Below are 17975 nucleotides of genomic sequence, written 5' to 3'. Positions count from 1 at the left end.
ATTTTGTTTCAGGAGATGGAGGCTAAGAGGGGTAAGGCAACTCATCTAGAAAGTGGCAGAAACAGCCAAGACTGGGACCCAAGCTACCTGACTCTTGACAACTGGACCAGGCTGCCCATGGGCTCCGTTTCACTTGGTTTTCTCAGATGCACAGTCTCTAATCCTCAACATACACATACAGAAAACCCAAACTCGCTTCCATTGAGTCAGTTCTGACCCGTAGTGACTCTAGGACAGGACAGAACTGCCTTTGGGCTTGTGAGCTGTACCACTTTACAGGAGTAGAAAGCCCATCTTTCTCTCTCAGAGCACGTGGTGGTTTCAAACTGCTGACTCGGTGGTTTAGCAGTCCAACGTGTAACCACTGTGCCACTAGAGTGAGTGCCTAGTGCCCAACACAGCGCTTGTTTATACTTGTATTTTTCTTTCTTCTCCCATACTGTGCTTAGATTTCTCTCCCCGGTCTCCATCAGCCTGTGTACTGCTCATAGTGACAGACCACAGCAGTGCTTCAGAGTAAACTTTCCAAGCCAGAGTTTGTGACTTGCTAGCTAAGGTGCTGTCCCTGAACTGCAACTTCATACGTTCCCCAGCCTGATGAAGGTGGCAGGTGGGGAGAGAAGAGCAAGTTTGGAGTGCTATTGGTGTTACAGGAGTCGGCACCGTCCTAAACCCACGCTGTGGCTAAATCGCTTTCTAAAAACTCATTTGGAAACCTATCTGCTTTGGTAGCCTCGACTCAATTAAAACCCGAACCCGTCGGCCTCTTCCCAAGTCCCCAGCAAAGTGGAGCGCTGCCTGCCTCCTCTCTGGCTCCCGAGACCATGGACTTTTGCCCCTGACTGGGCACAGGCAGCAGTCTAAACTTCCCACTCTCCACCACGGCGAGGGAAACACCGGTGGGTGGGTGGGCAGGCAGCCAGGAAGGGGTCATTCTTGTGTGGATTCTCCCACGGACCCCCTCCTACTCCCCGGGCAGAGACAGTGTTCTCAGTGTCAAAGGGAGCTTAGAGCAACTGACCTAAGGTCCTTTGAGCTCTGCTGCTGATTCTTAGGTGTTTAGCTCAGTTTCCTGCCCTTCCTTCCCTCTCCATCACCCTCTCCCCTCCCCCTCCCTTCCCTATTGTCCCTGCTGGTGTAGTTAGTGGTCACCCATTGGGCTGCTCACTGCAAGGTCAGCGGTTCGAAACCACCAGCCACTCTGGGGGAGACAAACAAGACCTACTCCGTAAAGATTACGGTGTCAAAAAGCCCACAGGGTCAGTTCTACCCTGTCCTATAGGTCACCATAAGTTGGCATCGACTGGATGGCGGCGTGCACATGTATGCTTCTGTGTTTATGTATGTGTGTGCTCCAGTGGGCTCTGTGCTTGCGTGTATGACTCTTTGGGAGTGTGTTTGAATTGTACCTATAGTGAGCATTTGCAGAGGCTTAAAATCGCTCAAACGCAAGCGGAAAGAGAAAGAGGAGGCAGGGAGGACCACCTGCGTCTTCCCCAATCCCGAACGAAGGAGGCCTGCCTCTGGCTGGCCGCGCTGGGGCTTTGGTTTGGCTCGCCTGCCGCCCTCCCGCGGAGAGCGCCCGAGCGCCCGGAGCCGGCCGCGGGGGCGGGGCCTGGGCGGAGCGGTGGGCGGGGCTGTGGGCGGGGCCGGCGGCGGCTTCGGGCATGCTCGGCAGCGGCCGCTGCAGGCCGGGCGGGTCGCTCCTGTCCCCGGCCGGCCGAGCGGCGGCAGCGGCGCTGGGCAGCATGAGGGAGCCGCTCGGTAAGTCCTAACGTCTCTCGCTCCCACTGACTCCCACCCTCCATCTGATGGCCACCCACGGCGCTTCGCGGGCCTCGCCCCCAACCTCCGCGGTCTCCCCCCAACTTCTACAGCCCGGATTTGGTCCCTTCCCCGGCTCCCCTTCCCCAGTGTTGGGGGTGTCCGGTCGCAGACCCCTTGGAGCCCCCTGCGCGATGCCCAGCCGACAGCCGGCCATGGCGGCCCGGGTGTCCGCAGCCCTGGCGGGCGGGGCGCCGGCGTGGCCGGGATGGGGAGTCCCCCGCCTCTAGGTGCCCAGCCCGGGGTGGGGGCGCGGGGACCCCCAGTTCCCAGGGCCGGCTACCGCTGGCGTTAGCGCTACAGCCGCCCCTGCGTGTGGGGTGGACCCGGAGGGCGGGCGGGGCTCCCTCTCTAAGTCGCCCCCGCCGCAGCCCCAGGGTCCTCCCGGGCCTGCCTGCGGAGACTTGGCAGACACCCCCACCCAGGCACTGATAACTGCTCTTGAGAGTCCAGTAGATTCCCCCAGTGCCCACGGTGTCCCCCAGCCCGCCCGCGCCAGCTGGACACAGAGCCCAGCGCCTGGCCGCCCGGTCCCACGGGAGGGGCGTTGGAGCCGCCCTGCCCCGCCCGGCGCGGACCCCGGTGGCCGAAACGCGGGCCGGCCGGGCTGCTGCCGCCTCCCGGGGCAGCACTGGGGATTAGGCGCTAATTGGGGCTGCACCTTCCCTGCAAGTGCTTGTGCGTCCCGGCTGCTCCTGGAGGTTAAAAAAAAAAGTGTGTGTTGGGGGCAAGGGGGGTGCGGAGAGGCAGCTTGAGAATGCTGTAAATCCCGCTAATCAGTTCGTTTATTGGATCTGGAGCCTGCGGGCTCCAGGTCTAGAGGGGATCACCCTGCGCCCCTCACCCCTACCCCCACCCCACCCCCTTCACTTCACCATGAAATGCCAGGGTTTTCCGTGACGACCGGGCGACCACCGCCGCTCCGCGCCTACACTTAAAAGCACCGCCTTCTCTCTAGTCCCTGGCAATAGAAGGGAGCGCCTCCGATTCTTCGTGGGTGGGGGTGGGGAGCGGGTCGAAACAGAAGCTGTGATTTTACTATGGAAAGAAATAAAAAACAAACAAACCGAGAACTTCACGGCAGCACAACTTGCATGCACTTTGCCATTTTCCACGATAGGAGGACTTTGGGGAATTCCTTTAGGCAGATTCACCACCCTTACCAACTATGCTGTACCAATGCCTCACGCACCAAGGCTGGGGGTGGTGGTGATGCTTTGGAGAGAGGGCTGGTAGGGCGGTGTAGACTACCCAACTCAGGTGGTCGTTTCTGCCTGTGGCCCTTTAAAGTGATGTTTCCCCCTACAGCGTCTTGCTTTCTTTTTGTGGCTTTAGTCTTTACAGATTTGCAAAGAATAGCCATCCCAGGGATTTGGGGTGAGGGTTGGGAGGTTGGGGGGGGCGGTGGTAATCTTGAGAGGAGAGGGCACTGTGAGACCGGGACACTGAGAAATGCCTGGACAAAAAACACGACTGTGGGCTGATTCCACAGCCCAAACAAACAGAGTGGCCCTAGGCTCTACAAGTAATATTTAAGAACTATGCCTTATGTCAAGTGATTTCAGATTTTAGACGACTGGATTCAAGCCATTCGGTCAGGCAAGGGCTGGAAAGCTGTCTATCCAGATCACACGCAGGTTCTATTTCATGAGACCTGGGCTGGAAACTGAAGAGTTTGGTAAATTCATTTGGTGTTCTGGAATGCTCTGTGGGTTTGGATTTAATTATTTAAATTAATTTTAGTACCTAATTCTTAGCCCACAGCCTCTGAGAAAGCTCCCTGGAGTTCTTCGGTGTTTCTTCAGTGTTTCTCCCAGAAGGCAGCACAGCAAACTGTTTTTCTCGGCTGGAGTGGGCAAGCAAATATTTGTTATACAGAGGCCTTTAATCCGAGGAGGCTTCCTGGCTAAAAGACACCCTTTGCTGCACAGACTGGAAGGTCAAGCCCTTGGCGGGAACCCAGAGATTTAGGAGGGTTGGGTGTGTGTGGGGGGGAGAGGGGGAGAGGAGGCGGGTAGGAAGCAAACTTCAGGAAAAATAAATACCTGAGGGGCCACATCTTGGTGGGCTTGACAAGCTGATCAGAGTTTCTCTCTCATCTGAGTAGTCACAGATTACAAAATTGTTCAGTAGCTTCCAAATTTAACTGATGATCAGGAGTGCTCAAGGAAAATCAACCAGGGTCACTTTTTGGATTGAAAAAAAACAGAGGTGATTTTGACGAACTGGGAGTCTGATTTTTAAAAAATGCAACTTCGCCATTGAATCTGAGAGATACTTAGCAGCAAGGAGCTCCCAGTGGTCGGTGCCTGTCTTGGTTCTCTGCGCCCCGGGCTGGGAGAGCCCAGTGGACAAGGGAGGAGAATAAACACTAGCTGCTGTCCCTTAAGAGCCCAGAGTCCCTGTTGTAATGAGCTTGGACGGACTCCAGGCTGATTAATCCGGAGAGAGTTTAGAACATGGAGCATGTGGGGGGAGAAACAATTGTTCTGTTGTGGTTTTTATTTTGATAAGCAAAGACTATCTCAATCCCTCTCAGCCCTGTTGCTGAACCTATTCTTGCCGGGGTTTTTTGGTTTTTAACAGATGTTGTTTTTCACCCTTTGGATGGAAAGGGTTATCTCACTCATTAAAACCTTTGCTATTGTCCTTTGTTTCAAGGGTACGCTGACTTCAGGAATGTTGAGGCCTGGCCCCTCACTTGTTAAAACTAACGGTCCAGGGAAGGTCCATCTTCTAATAGTTTGATAGAGTGATACCCCTTAAACCGTAAAATCCACTTTAAAAAAATACTGGAAACCTGAAATACTAGTTTAATCTTTTCATCAGTTTCATCTTGTTTTGAATTAGGGTTGTTAACCTTTATTTTCTTTAGGTGTGTTTTTCTCCCTACAACTTTCTACAGATAATACCGCTGATGAAATGTGTTTTCAGACTACCACATATCTTTGAAATTCAATCATCGGTTATATCTTATCATTGACCTGTTAATGCTTGGTTCTCTTGATTTATTTTCTATCTATAAATGAAAGAATTTAGATAGTGGTGTAAATAGCAAAAATATTTCAAAGAGGAGTGGGGTTGGGGAAGCAAGCATATGTCATGGGGAAATGGCTTGAGGAAACAGAAACCAGGCTGCTGCTGGCGGTGATCTCTGGGCACAGCAAGAGCCAGGAAACTTTCCCTTCTTGCTGGAGTTTCGAACATTGCACTACCTACTTTTGGAAAGATTTGGTGTGAATTTTGTAATTAGACAATTAATGCCAATATAAAAGCTATGTGAAATAACTTTAAAGACACGGGGTGTTCCAGTCTAAAGAGATTTAAAAACAAAACTAAAACTGGTGTCAGTTTAATAGAGTATCTCAGGAAATTAGGAAACTTTATGTGTGGACCTTGAATAAAAACAAACCAAAACAACAACAAAAACCAGAGTCGACTCTGGCTCACAGTGACCCAGTATAAGGTGTCTGAGGCTCCGTCCTTATGGCAGTGGCTCTCAACATTCCTAATACCGCGACCCTTTCATACAGTTTCTCATGTTGTGGTGACCACCCCCCAACCATAAAATTATTTTCGTTGCTACTTCCTGTCATTTTGCTACTGTTATGGATTAAGTGACCCCTGTGAAAGGGTTGTTCGATCCCCCAAAGGGGTCACGACCCACAGGTTGAGAACTGCTGCCTTATGCGAACAATCAGCCTCATCTTTCTCCCTCAAAGTGGCTGGTGGGCTTGAACCCACAACCTTGTGGTTAGCAGTCAGTCCTATGCTTCCCTGACCAGCAGGGCTCTTATCAGATGACAACACTCCACAACTTCAGTGCTACCAAGTCAATTCTGACATAGCAACCCTATAGGACAGAGGACCGTGTTCCCCGTGGGTTATCAAGACTGCGGATCTTTATGGGAGCACCACGCCTTCTCCTTATCCCCCAGAATGGCTGGTGGGCTCCAACGCTAACTTTGCGTTTAGCATATTAGTGCGTAATGCCACCATTCTAACCTGTGACACGTTGCAGAGTTATTACAAATATTGTGAATCCAGATTAAAACAACAACAAGCCTTATCCAATTTCAGTCTTTTAAAAATGACTAATTTTTCAGACAGGCTAATGGGGTACTTAGGGTCTCCTAAAATCGGGACAAGGAAGCCCGAGCGGGAATACTGTCGTGTAGAATTTGGAGGCGAGTGAGAAAGCGGGAGTGTTTGCATGCTCAGAGAGAGTTTATGAAAAAAATAAAATAAGTCAGTGCCTAGGATTTGGCGTTTCCTTGCTGGCTCACTCTCTGTTTGTATCACTGTGTGGACGCTGACCCAACCCCAAAAGATTATCATTCAGGATCTTTTTAATCTTGGACCCAAGTTTCTCTCTCTCTTTCTCTCTGTCAATTTAAAGCAGTGATGAATGCCCTATTAAAATGATTACTTCACAGATAAAGTATGCTTTATTATGAGATTTCTAACAGCTCTGGGGTCCGGGCAGAGCTGGTGACTGCACTGTGTCATATAGCAACAACAGTCTGAGGGAACGTATTGTCCCAGGAGTTAGGCTGGAAAGGTGGAGTTTCTTTGTTCAAGTATTAAGACTGGAAAGGGAAATGACAGCCCTACTGCTCCTAATAAAATACACAGTCTACCATAAAAAAATAAAAAAAGGAAAGCATTAAAAACCCATGTATCAGTTAGCAACAAGCTCCAGTCTGGTTTATTTTATGTCTTGGCTATTTACCTCCTGTTTAAAGAAACTCCTTTGTTAAATATTAATCATAACATTAGAGCTAAAAGTTGTCAGTTGAAGAAATATTTACACCGAACTGCCAACAATTTGAGGAACCAATTACATCTTAAGTGTGGAATGTCAGTGAATGCAGCTTAGAAGTTTTAGGGTGTTTTTTTCTCTTTTTTTCCCAGAGGAGTAACAATGTCTAATCAAGATCTGTAGAATACTGTTTAAAAACCTTGTAGATTTTTTTTAAAAAAGAAAGCATTCTTGTAGATTTTTGTGAATTTTAGGCTTATAAGAAGCTGGTTAAGATTCCGTGTAGCCGATAAGCCCTAGTCGCTCTGTACACGATACCTTAGGTAACAAACTATTTATTATTTTCTTTAGTGCCACTTGTAAGTTGTCACTGATTCTTCCAAACAGGTAATATATTTTCAAAGATATGTTTTCTTCCTCCCACCTAAGCCACCTTTTCTTTTTAATTCCTGCCCCCATGATAAAATAAATGGGGTTGGAACATCTGGAGCCATCATATGTGACCATCTTGACCAATCAGAGCACTGTCCAATCACTCCCTGCCATTGAGTCATTTCTGGATCATGGTGACTGACCCTGTAGGACAGGCTGGAGCCACCCCTGTGAGTTTTGGGGACCATAACTCCGTACAGGAGGAGAAAGCCTCGCCTGTCTCGTGTGGAGTGGCCGGTGATTTCGAACTGCTCACCTTGTGGTTAGTAGCCCCATGCGTGAGAAGCCACAGTCCAAGAGCACTGCTGATACCGTGCCATGTTTCCTCTTCGTGTCCTTGGCTTTGACGCCTTTCTCTCTGTGTATAAATGAGATTCACATCCGCGTGGAAACTAGGTCGTTTTTTCTCATCCTCTCTCGATCCTTGGTTATGGGATCATGAACATTTTCTCGTCCCTGTAGACACTTGGTGATTTTATACATGTGTGTACTCTCTGGTAGGTGTATGTCTGTGTGTACCAGCTAGGAATCCTGGTGGCTTCGTGGTTGTGAGTTGGTCTGCTATGTACACTTCAAAACCACCAGTCGCTCCTCGGGAGAACGATAGGGATGTAAGTCTCGGAAACCCGCAGAGACTGTTCTTCCCTGCGCAGCCGGGTCGCCGTGAGTCCGCATCGGCTTGGTGCCAGTGAGCGTGGTTTGAGTTTTGGTGTGCGATACGCGTACTCTATCCTACAGAGATCCCAGAACTTTTAAGTCATCCCCTAATTGGGTCCATTTTTTCAGTGATTATAAATCAAACTTGGACAAGGGCCTCTCTGTGACGTTTTGTGTGTGTCTGCTAGCATGGATTTTGCTAGCATGGATGCCAAGAAAGTGGGTACTACTCTTGCGCATAAGGTTTCACATGATAAATTACTTCACAATTTTTAAGAAAGGAAATGGTGTCCTCAAAGGAAATCCATTTACATAGCCCCACCCTCCGTGCACCCACCATCAGGGGAGCTCAGTAGCTCACCACATGCTCATCAGAGCAAACAGTACTTCCTGGAAGTTCTGGCAGTGTGATACAGTCAGCCACGGGGTTTGGTTTCATTTACATTTGGGGGGAGGGGTTATAGGTGAGGGTGAATTTTTTTGTGGTGTCACTTCATGTCCTGGACAACTTTGTAAAAGGGTGGCATGTGCTAGCTGATTTAATGAGCTTATTAATATTTTGTTTCGCTGTATTACCTCGAGTAACCGTACGACTCTATCAGAATGAAGACATATTTTCACGCATGGGGAGGGAAGAGGAAATGATACTTGCCCAATTACATTTACTTGCCGGTGACCAGACGATCCATAATTGAAATAACACCACTTAGACTGGAACATCCATCAGAGGTGGGGGTGGGGAGACCGTGTGCAGGCCCTTTTTTGGCTCTTTTCACTCTCTGTGAGCTCAGTGCGAAACGCATCTTGATCCATTTGCACAGGAAGAAGTGTCCAATACTGACCTGACTTCCTTGCCCCCCCCCAGTCTCCTCCTTCTCCTCCTCCTCCTCCTCAGGGAAAGTCACCAGCCCTCCCCCCCTTGCCCCCCCCCTCCCCGTGGGCCTTGGCAGGGGTCTAGTGAGTACCAGGTCGGAGGGTCTGCCGTCCTGTGACTGCTTTAGCTTTCTGTTGCATGGTCCCAAGCTGTCCACTTCTCAGGGCCGCCAGCTGGCTTAGAAAGAAAGGCATCTCGTGTGCCCCACGGGCAAACATGCCTGAGAGAGTGCGCGGACTTCTGGGCCTAAGAGAACGCTGAAGAACCTCTAGTTCACGCTTCTCATTTCCTTCTTTCCCGAGAAGACTGAAGGCCAGAGGGGTTCTCTCTCCTGATCTCTGATGCAGGATCTCAGGCTCAAAGCAAGCCAACAGAGACAGATCCTCCTGGTGCCGTTGTAAAGTTCGTTCTACGCCAGAAGACCCACATCAGCACAGGCTGATGGTTTTAAGCGCTTGGTGGAGACACTGTGCGTTTAGCAAATCGCGGGTTTGTGGCAACCCTGCCTCGAGCAAGTCAATGGATGCTGACTTTCAAAAAGCGCGTGTTCACCTCACGTCTCTTGTGTCACACTTTGGTGATTCTCACCTGTCTTATCTTTCTGTTTCACCGTGGCCCACTTATGAGACTACAGAACAAACCGACGGCCTTCCTTTGGGTCGGTTCTGATTTATCCTGGACTCTGTTGTGGATTTTCCACTCTGTCAATGTTTATGGGATCAGACTGCCCCATCTATCCCCCGGTGGAGCAGCGGGTGGGTTCGATCCGCCAAGCTTGCAGTTAGGAGGCCAACACCTCACCCTCAGCGCCACTTGGGCTCCTTTGCTAGACTAACGCAGTGCAAACATAGAACGTTCATCCAGATCAATGCGCGTGACTTCTAAAGAACACCAGCTCTGAGGCAAGGCTTGCGTTTGTGTTTGTTAAACAGAAGAACTCAGTGGATGTTCATGTTCATGAGCTCATCTTTGAAAGAGGCGGCGTGGACCCCGAGCAGTGAGAGTGATTTTCCACGTCCCTTCCCCGGGGCAGCATGTCGGCACCCTAGCCTTGGACTGTGTCTGTGAACACTGTGTGCTGGTGTTTTTGTTTTAACAAATCATTTTATTGGGGGCTCTTAGAACAACGCGTGCAACAATTATATCAAGCACATTTGTGCATCTGCTGTGTGTGCTAATGTGATTTTAAGTCCCGTGTGTTATTTAGGGGCACCCTGGTGGTGTGGTGGGTCATGCTTTGAGCTGCCAGCCACAAGATTTACAGTTCGAAACCACCAGACACTCCAAAAACTCAAGATGAGACTTTCTAAGGCTGTAAGGAGTTATAATCTCCGAAATTCTCAGGGGCAGTTCTGTCCTGTCCTGCACGCTCACTGAGTCAGAAGGGACACGCTGGCAGTGAATTTTTGTGTGATGTGTTAACTTGATGTGATATGATAGGGTGTGTGTGTGGGGGAGGGTGTTCTGCTAACACTCACCATTTATCCTCATAAATAAGGGGTAAATTCTTCTTCACGTGCTTTTGGCATACGCAAGATTTCATAGGCACATTCTACTTCCAGATATTGCGGAACCTGGTAAATGTGGAGAAAAAGCAATTGATCCCTATAGGGAGGTGGGTGGACATGATTGGCATGTCCCTCAGCTATCAGGGACGTCCTGCACCAGGGCTCCTTTTCATTGGCGTGTCAAGGATGCTGGAAGCACGCAGAAATGTGCCTCATGGTAAATGAGTCTAAGGGCTACCATTTCAGGTTCTTCGGAAGGGACACATCATTTATCTTTACTAAAAACCCATTTGGCAGTACTTTTGGGAAAAGGAATTGTTGTCAGAGTAGGTTGACTGAATCAAAATTAAATGACCTATTGTCTGTTCCAGCCAATCATTTCAGACCTCCCTATCGCTCTCCGTGAAGTAACCATTCACCCAGGCTAAAAGCCATTGCCATTCTTTACTCACAACTGCTCTCGTTACTGCACCGTCCCTCGTCGCTCACTCCCTTGCAGCCTGCTCAATTTAATACAACTTCGGGACTCTGAAGGACTTGTCTTCCCTTCAAACCCTTCTTTGTCCCTGGCCCTCGTCTGCTCAAATCCAAACGAGAAAACAATACTAAGGTTGCAATTGAGGCACCTGGGTGGCACAGTTGTTATGCATTGGGCTGCTGATCATAACTATAAAGTCACCAGTTCAAAACCACCAGCTGGTCCATGGTAGCAAGATGAGGCTGTTCACTCCCGCCAAGAGTTACAGTCTCAGAAACCCACAGGGCCAGTTCTACCCTGTCCAATACGCCTGCTAGGAGTATTGCAATAAAGAAAATTACAGTCAGCAGAGCCCTCACCGTGTAATGGGTTATGCACTGACCTGCTAATCGCAAGGTTAATGGTTCAAACCCACTAGCCACTCTATGGGAGAAGATGAGACAAGTGCTGTCTTATGGTTAGGGTCACACACACGCATGCAAAAGCATGGATACCTCATTTGAGTGTGTGTGTGTGTGCGTGTGTCAGAGAGAGAGAGAGAGAGAGAGAGAGAGAGAGAGAGAGAGAGAGAGAGAGAGAGAGAGAGAGAGAGAGAATGGTCATCTAGAAGAACCATTTAATCTAGGAAAACAAAGGACTCTTTTCCTTTCATGTTTGACTTTTCCTTTTACTGCCGGCCCGTTTCATGCTTTTCTTACATTTGTGAATGATTTGGAAAACTTCTGTGTTGCCGTGAAGGAAGGCAATGTAGATGAGCAAGCCTAACCTAACAGCACGGGCTGTGAAGTAGGCTAATGGGGCTCAGCCTGTAGGCAGACCTGCCGCCTACAAGCTCTGTCGCACAGCTCAGCTGCTCGGCCTCAGGCTCATGGTCTGTCTGGACAGTGGGCCCGAGCCCAGCTGCATCGGCGCGTTGGCGGAAGTGTACATCAAGCATGTCAAGCAACAACTCGCGGTCTCTGACATATTTCAGATACTCCATAGATGGCTACTGTTCTGACCTCTCACTTGTACTTCTCTCCTGAAGCGTGTGGGGCAAGCATGTCCTTGTGGTTGTGCCTAGACCCCAAACTCCCAGACTCACTGCCACTGAGTCAATTCCGACTCACGGCGACCGAGCCTATAGGACAGGGTGGAACTGCCCCTGTGGCTGTTCCAGATTAGCCCTCTACAGGAATCGAGGGGCTCATCTTTCTCCTGGGGAGTGCATGACCACCACGTCGCTCGCCAGGACTCCGAATGCTTGTGCACATGGCTCGGCGCTGATTGTTTCTTTGGAAGACGGTGGTATGTTCACCACGAATCACAAGATACTCTTGGTGAGCAGAGACCTGCGCATTTTCAAGAAAGGTATTTTGAGCATGTTGCAAGCTCTCATCAGCTTCCTTGGACGGGGGGGTGGGGGGAGGTTGGTGGGGAGGCCGGCATAGAAAGGTAATCGTATAGTACAAGGCCAGTGAGGGCATGGCTCAAGTAAACAATGAACCTCGTCTAGAAAACCTCGGCTTTCCAACACTGTTATTCCTACGCCTCCCTTCCAACCACCCAAAGTAGAGACTGCATGCTAATAAGTGTTTCTGTTTTTGGTCTCAGCCCATGAAAGGGTCATTTAAGCCAGGCCGTTAGAGGTGAGCTGGAGCCATGAGGCTGAGCCCTGCTTGGTGTCCCTGGGCTTTGTTGCCAGGACCAGGAGCCTTCAAAAATCCGAGGACAAATGGAGTCGAGTGATAAGGGAATTTCTCCAGGAACTTTCTGGACCCCACCCCCTCCCATGCATTTTAATGGCAGAAGCTGGGCAAGCCCTCCAGAGCTCCCAATTCCCACAACTATTGTTCTTCCCCATGATGCTTGTGTGAACGCATCACAAACATCTTTCTTCTAGAACATGAGAATTGTTCTCATTCCAACTTTTCTTCCTGTCTCCTGACCTACACATTTGTTTTAATCAATGGCTTCTTTGGCACCCCCCCCCCCAATGGGTCAAATCTAACTAGGGAAAAACATGGTGGAAGGCAGATAAGAAAGAAGGGTTTGCCGAGTGGGGATGCCGGCCGGGTCCAGCCCTGACTTCTCTCTGCTTTATAGGTTCCCAAGCTTATCTGGCCTACAGCCCCTTTTAAAGAAAACAAAACAAAACAAACCACACAACATTGCCTGTCAATTAAATCTGTTTTTCTTTTTTTTAAGCAGAGGTAGGTGATTGCTTCTCCAACCCCCGCCCCTGGATGGTTCCAAAGGAGCCCTGGTGGCACAGTGGTTACACAGTGGGCTGCTACCTGCAAGGTCAACAGTTCAAAGCCACCAGCCCCTCCTCAGGAGAAAGACAAGGCTTGCTATCCCCTTAAAGAGTTACAGTGTCAGAGACCTGCGGATCAAGTTCTCCTTTGCCTGGGAGGACTGCTGTGAGTCAGAATCAGCGCTGGCAGAGAGTCTGGGTTTGTGCTGGATGCTTCCCACGCTCCCTAGAGGGCAGTGACTTCCACTTCGGGAAACACAGTTAAATAGAACAAGACCCCTCTCTTGGTTGTCAGGTGCCGTGCTGGTAAACAGCGCACGTGGATGGTTTTGGCAAATGGAAGTGTCTCCTCCTTACAGTGTCAGAAGCCAGAGTCAGAATTCCGGGGCCCCAGCTCCAGGGGCAGGCTTTCTCTGCGCGTTGACTGTAGGGAAGGTCCTTGCTCCTTCTCACCTTGATCATGTGGTGTGGCAGCTACCTCCCCTCATCTCTCCTGGCCCCCTCCCCTGGGCCACAGACAGTGTAGCTTCCACCTTTTTTCAGAATAAACCATTTGATATACTTGGCAGCTCAGTGGTAGAATACTGGCCTTTCAAGCAGGAGACCTGGGTTCGTTCCCAACCAATATAGGAAGCCACCACCCATCTGTCAGTGGACGCTTTCCTACTGCTATGGTTTCAGCAGAACTTCCCGACCAAAGCAGACTAGGAAGAGAGGCCTGGCAATTATTATTTTTTTAACTTCAGCTACGAAACACCCTAGGAATGGTAGCAGTTCCATCTGGTTAGTTGTGGGCTTGCCATTAGCTGGGGGGTGGGGGATGGGAGTGGTTGGAACTCAACTCAGAGCTGCTAACAACAACCCAGATTGACCCATCTGTAAGGATACGGGTAGCTCTTTGAGGAGATTATCAGCATTGTGGTGGTACACATTGTAGTGTTGTTGTGTTTATGGTGGACTTATTCTACTAGGCCACGGGTTAGGGAATATCAATAAAGCAGGAAAGATAGTGGGGAAGAAAAGAAAAGCTGCCACCTGGCTTTCTCAAGGAGGGGAGTTTAGCAGTCCCAGCATTGCAGACTGGCGGATATCAGGGGACTCCGGGTTTGCTTCTTACACCAACCATGCTGGGTTTTTCAGGTACTTGGTGATGTGATGCTAGAGGCTTTGGGGATCAAGGCCCTAGGAGGTGAGAGGTAAACCAAGGAAAGAAGACAGCACTTTTACGCGTGAAAACGTGTGCCATTTCATTCTTTGCTCTCTGAACTCTCAAAGCAGCTGCCGTTAGCAGCTGGGCGGCCACTTGGAAAGTACAATTTTGATATGCTAGGATAGCCATGTCTGCTCTTGAGAAAAGGGCCTTGAACTTGATGGACAAAGGGCTGTCTCATGGACTGACAGGATCTATGAATTTGGCAAAATCTCGGAGTGCCTCGAGCTCAGCCTCCAGACCGGGGCAGGAATGACTTCTCTGTCCGTGACTTTCAGACGGTAAGAGTGACTCACTAGTGGAGAAGCGAACTCATTTAGTGGGTGCGAACTATCCTCTTCAAAACCTGAAATAGAATAGAATATGTTACACTGCACTTCAGGCTGGGACGGTAATTCTTTTGTCCTGTGAAGCTTTGATGGATGTGTGTGTACACAGCTACCGTGGTTGCTGTCAAAACAGAACAAAACAGAATCAAGCTTAACTACCAAAACTCCCTGGATGGACAAGCCAGAAGCCTTGAGATGGAGGGTCTTCATTTTGTTTACTTAGATGTAATCTTCTAGAAACCTCCTGTGTCCCTTTCCTACCATCTTGCTCTTGGTCCCATCACCTTCCTCTGATTCTGCAGGCAGGGGCCTGCTCCTCACCACTCACCCTCATTGGCTAGTTTCCAGGTTTCTCCTCCACTAGGAAAACTCCTCAAGGACACAGATGTGTCCCAGTACTGGGCCCATTCCAAAACAAACAAACAAACAAACAAACTCACTGCCAGTGAGTCGATGCCAATCATTATGACCCTATAGGACCATAGTGACTGTATAGGTCGGGGCTGAACTGCCCCACTGAGTTTCAAAGACTAGCTTTTTACAGGAGAAAGACTTGGCTTTCCCCCCTTCAAGTGCCTGGTGGTTTTGAACTGCGACCTCGCAGATTGCAGCTCAATGCATAAGCACTACTCCACCTGAGCCCCTTTCATGCTGGATGATATGAAATAATGCTTGTTGTTCTGTGTGATGCGTTTGGAGTGCCCATGCTGCAAAGATTGGGTATGTGGGCGATATAGATATAGACAGAGTGCCTGAACAGTTTTCGAGATTGAAAATCACATTGCATGACACAGAAGGAATTAGCAAATGGCCAGAAGGACAGGGGAAAGATGGGGACCGATGGGAAATCTTCCCATGAACCAAGGCGGCCATCAAAGACCAACTAGAACCTTTGCGGCAGGACAAGTTCATCATTTTATATTTGCAGGGTGGTTTGCATTTCTGCATATCCTTGTGGGTCCCCAAGATGGTCTTGTATGATGGGAAGGTGGTGGCACTCCACTTGGCAAATCAAAACGGAGGCTTGGTGAGGTAAACGAACTGTTCCATCGGGGGACTGTAGCTACGAGTAGCACTAGAACCCACAGTCCCTCCAAGTACTGCACGTTTTGGTTTATGCAGACAGCCTGTTTGCGACATCTAATGCTAAACCAGCAGCCACACCGACTCTCATCTTGTCAATTGTGCGCACGAACAGGCAATGTTTGAGTGATGGAGTTCAACACTATGGATTCACAAGGCTGGTATTTCAGGTTAGGAAGAAACCTTATTTCCTCAGATAATGTGTTCGTTGTTTTATTTTGTTGTTTAAAATGTACACAGCCGCCCATCAGCCTGTGGACCCCTTCACATTCAGTCCAGTGACACCGATTCCGTCCTGCGAGTGGCACAGCTATGCCCACCCTCCTTCTCTGAAGTCCACAAACTCACTGCCATCGAGTTGATGCCAACTCATAGTGACCCCACAGGACCATAGGGTCTGTATAGGTCGGGGCCGAACTGCCCCACTGCGTTTCAAAGACTGTAACCTTTTACGGGAGTAGCAAATACTCACTGCCCCTAAGCTTCCTATCCGACCTGGGAAAGAGACTTGGAAAAGGCCAGGCTTCCAGTCCAAGCAACAATTGGAACTCTGGAGTCTTCTTAGCATCTCCACCTCTCTTCCTGATAGGTAGTGATGGGATACTGAGGTCTTCGGAGGCAGCCCCATCCATCCCTCCTAAGTAGAAGAGGGTGTGGGGAAAAGAAGCCGGATATGCTGGGGATTAGTAGAGTGTGGGGCAGCACAGACATCTGTGGGCATGGAGATGGGGCAGGGAAGTGAAGGACGCGTGGAAGCCCAGGGCGGAGGCCTGCTATAAATCTGAGTGGTGGCCAGGGAACAGCCACAGGGGCCCTCTCCCTCCCCACCAGCTCAGAGCACTGTGAGCCATAGCACGTGACCTTTGTACTCTTGTTTCCCACGGGCCTGTGAGAGATGCAAACAAGCGAGTCCTTTCCAACCTTCGGAGCACCTTTGACCTTTTATGAATCGAGAGCATCTTCGAAAGATGGGTTTGGCTTCATCTGGTTCACCAAGCCGCTTGCTTCTTGGTGTGCCGGCTCTGACTCGAGCGGTAGGATGAATCTGTGTGCCGTTGCTGCAGCCACTGTGTCCACTGATCTTGTCAAGGGCCTTCCTCTTCTTTGTTGCCCTCTCCTTTACCCAGCATGCTGTTCTTTCCCAAGAACTGGCCTCTCCTGGTCTTCCATTTCTGACCTAACCCAGCCAACGCTGTAAAAGGCATAGCGGGAGTGTGTCAGAAAAGGCGCAGATGCTGGGGTGATTTTCCCATCACTACAGTTAAGTGCCAGAGCCCTGGTGGTGGAGTGGTTATACCCACGGGTCTGCTAACGGCAAGGTCAGCAGATCAAAACCACCTCAGGAAGAAGATGGGGCTTTCTATTCCCGTAAGGAGCGACAGTCTCAGAGACACTACAGGCAGTTCCGCCCTGTCCCGTAGGGTGGCTGGGAGTTGGCATCAGCTCCATGGCAGGGAGCTTCCTTTTGGTTTTTCGTAACTGCCAGCGCAGGTCACCTTCCATAAAACATGTGAGTTCCCAGTGGAAGGTTGTAGACCTCCCTCCAGTGTTTGGTCCACTCCATGGTGACCACAGGAAGAGCAAAACCTAGCACAGTCAGCGAGCTATGTGATGGGCCCTGGCAAGACCCCCTGCCCCACTCAGGAAGCCCATAGGCCTGTCTTCCTCTCCCCTCGCAGGCATTTCCTGTTCATTGTTTGTGGTGCCCCTGGCAGCCCTGTTTCCTTCCATCCATTGGCCCGATGGGGCTGGAGTCCTCTTGCCCAGGTCAGAGCTGCCCGACAGCCGGTGTCAGCTCCCCCGAGCCACAGTCCATCCTATCAACACATCTGATTGTCTCTGCGTGCAGATCACGCGGCCCCTTCACTCTCTTACACAGGCTCTGCCCTCTTCCCATCCACTCTCGCTCTTCCCCCTTGGTGGGTTGCCCCGACGGCCAGGAAGTGGCCAATGTGGAAGCTATCCATGCACCATGGCGGGTTCTGGGGAGTGGAAGATCTCAACTTAGATGTCCAGCCAAGCATCTCCCCAGGACCCCGCTGGGGGCGAAATCTGACTCCTTAACGCTCCACGTGGAAGGGGGCGACCTCTGGATTGTGCTCTGGGCCTTTTGTGTTCGCTCAGCGTGCATGCTGCTTATTTTCCCATTGGGAGCTGAAAGCCTTGAGCTGGGTCTCTAGAGGCGAGTTCACCACCTTTGCAGGCTGCCCACTCTGAAGCAGTGCAAGGGGGGGGGGGGGTTTGCGGATCAAGGATGGTGCTCTGGCCCTTGCCACGTGACAGCAGGAGGTGCAGCTAGGTAGCAGCTGGGTGCCTGCCTTTCACTCCTTTCAATGGAGCAGGAGGCTGTGTTTATCTGCATGCCCATTCTTTTCAGGGGAGGGCAAGGGGTGGGGTGGGGTGGGGTGGGGGTGGGGGTGGGGCGATGATGATGACTCTTGATCTCTCGGCCCCAGCTCTGTTCCGAAATCTTGTCAGAGAGACACATCTTCAGCATCGCTGTGGCTACCTCCCGGGCAGCCAGGGTGGCACCTACCAGGGTGGTGCCCACCCACCGCCCTCCCCCTGAGGGGGTCGAGTGC

The 17975-nt window shown here is 50.4% G+C and overlaps 1 protein-coding gene across 2 annotated transcripts in view; it reads left to right on the top strand.

The window, feature by feature from the left end:
* Positions 1-1684: 1684 nt before the first annotated feature.
* The window catches only part of JCAD (junctional cadherin 5 associated), a 53298-nt gene continuing 37007 nt past the window's right edge, over positions 1685-17975 (top strand). Inside the window, exon 1 of one of the 2 annotated variants that reach the window (XM_075550359.1) lies at positions 1685-1764. The gene's annotated coding sequence lies outside the window, so the exon portion shown is untranslated. Of the gene's footprint in view, positions 1765-12840; positions 12938-17975 lie in introns of those variants that run through there. The other variant, XM_075550360.1, reaches the window with a different exon arrangement.

The sequence above is a fragment of the Tenrec ecaudatus genome, chromosome 5 (genome assembly GCF_050624435.1).
Source record: "Tenrec ecaudatus isolate mTenEca1 chromosome 5, mTenEca1.hap1, whole genome shotgun sequence".
In the NCBI taxonomy this organism is placed as follows: domain Eukaryota; kingdom Metazoa; phylum Chordata; class Mammalia; order Afrosoricida; family Tenrecidae; genus Tenrec; species Tenrec ecaudatus.
Note: the sequence above shows the minus strand (reverse complement) of the source record. Positions and strands in the feature narration are given on the sequence as shown.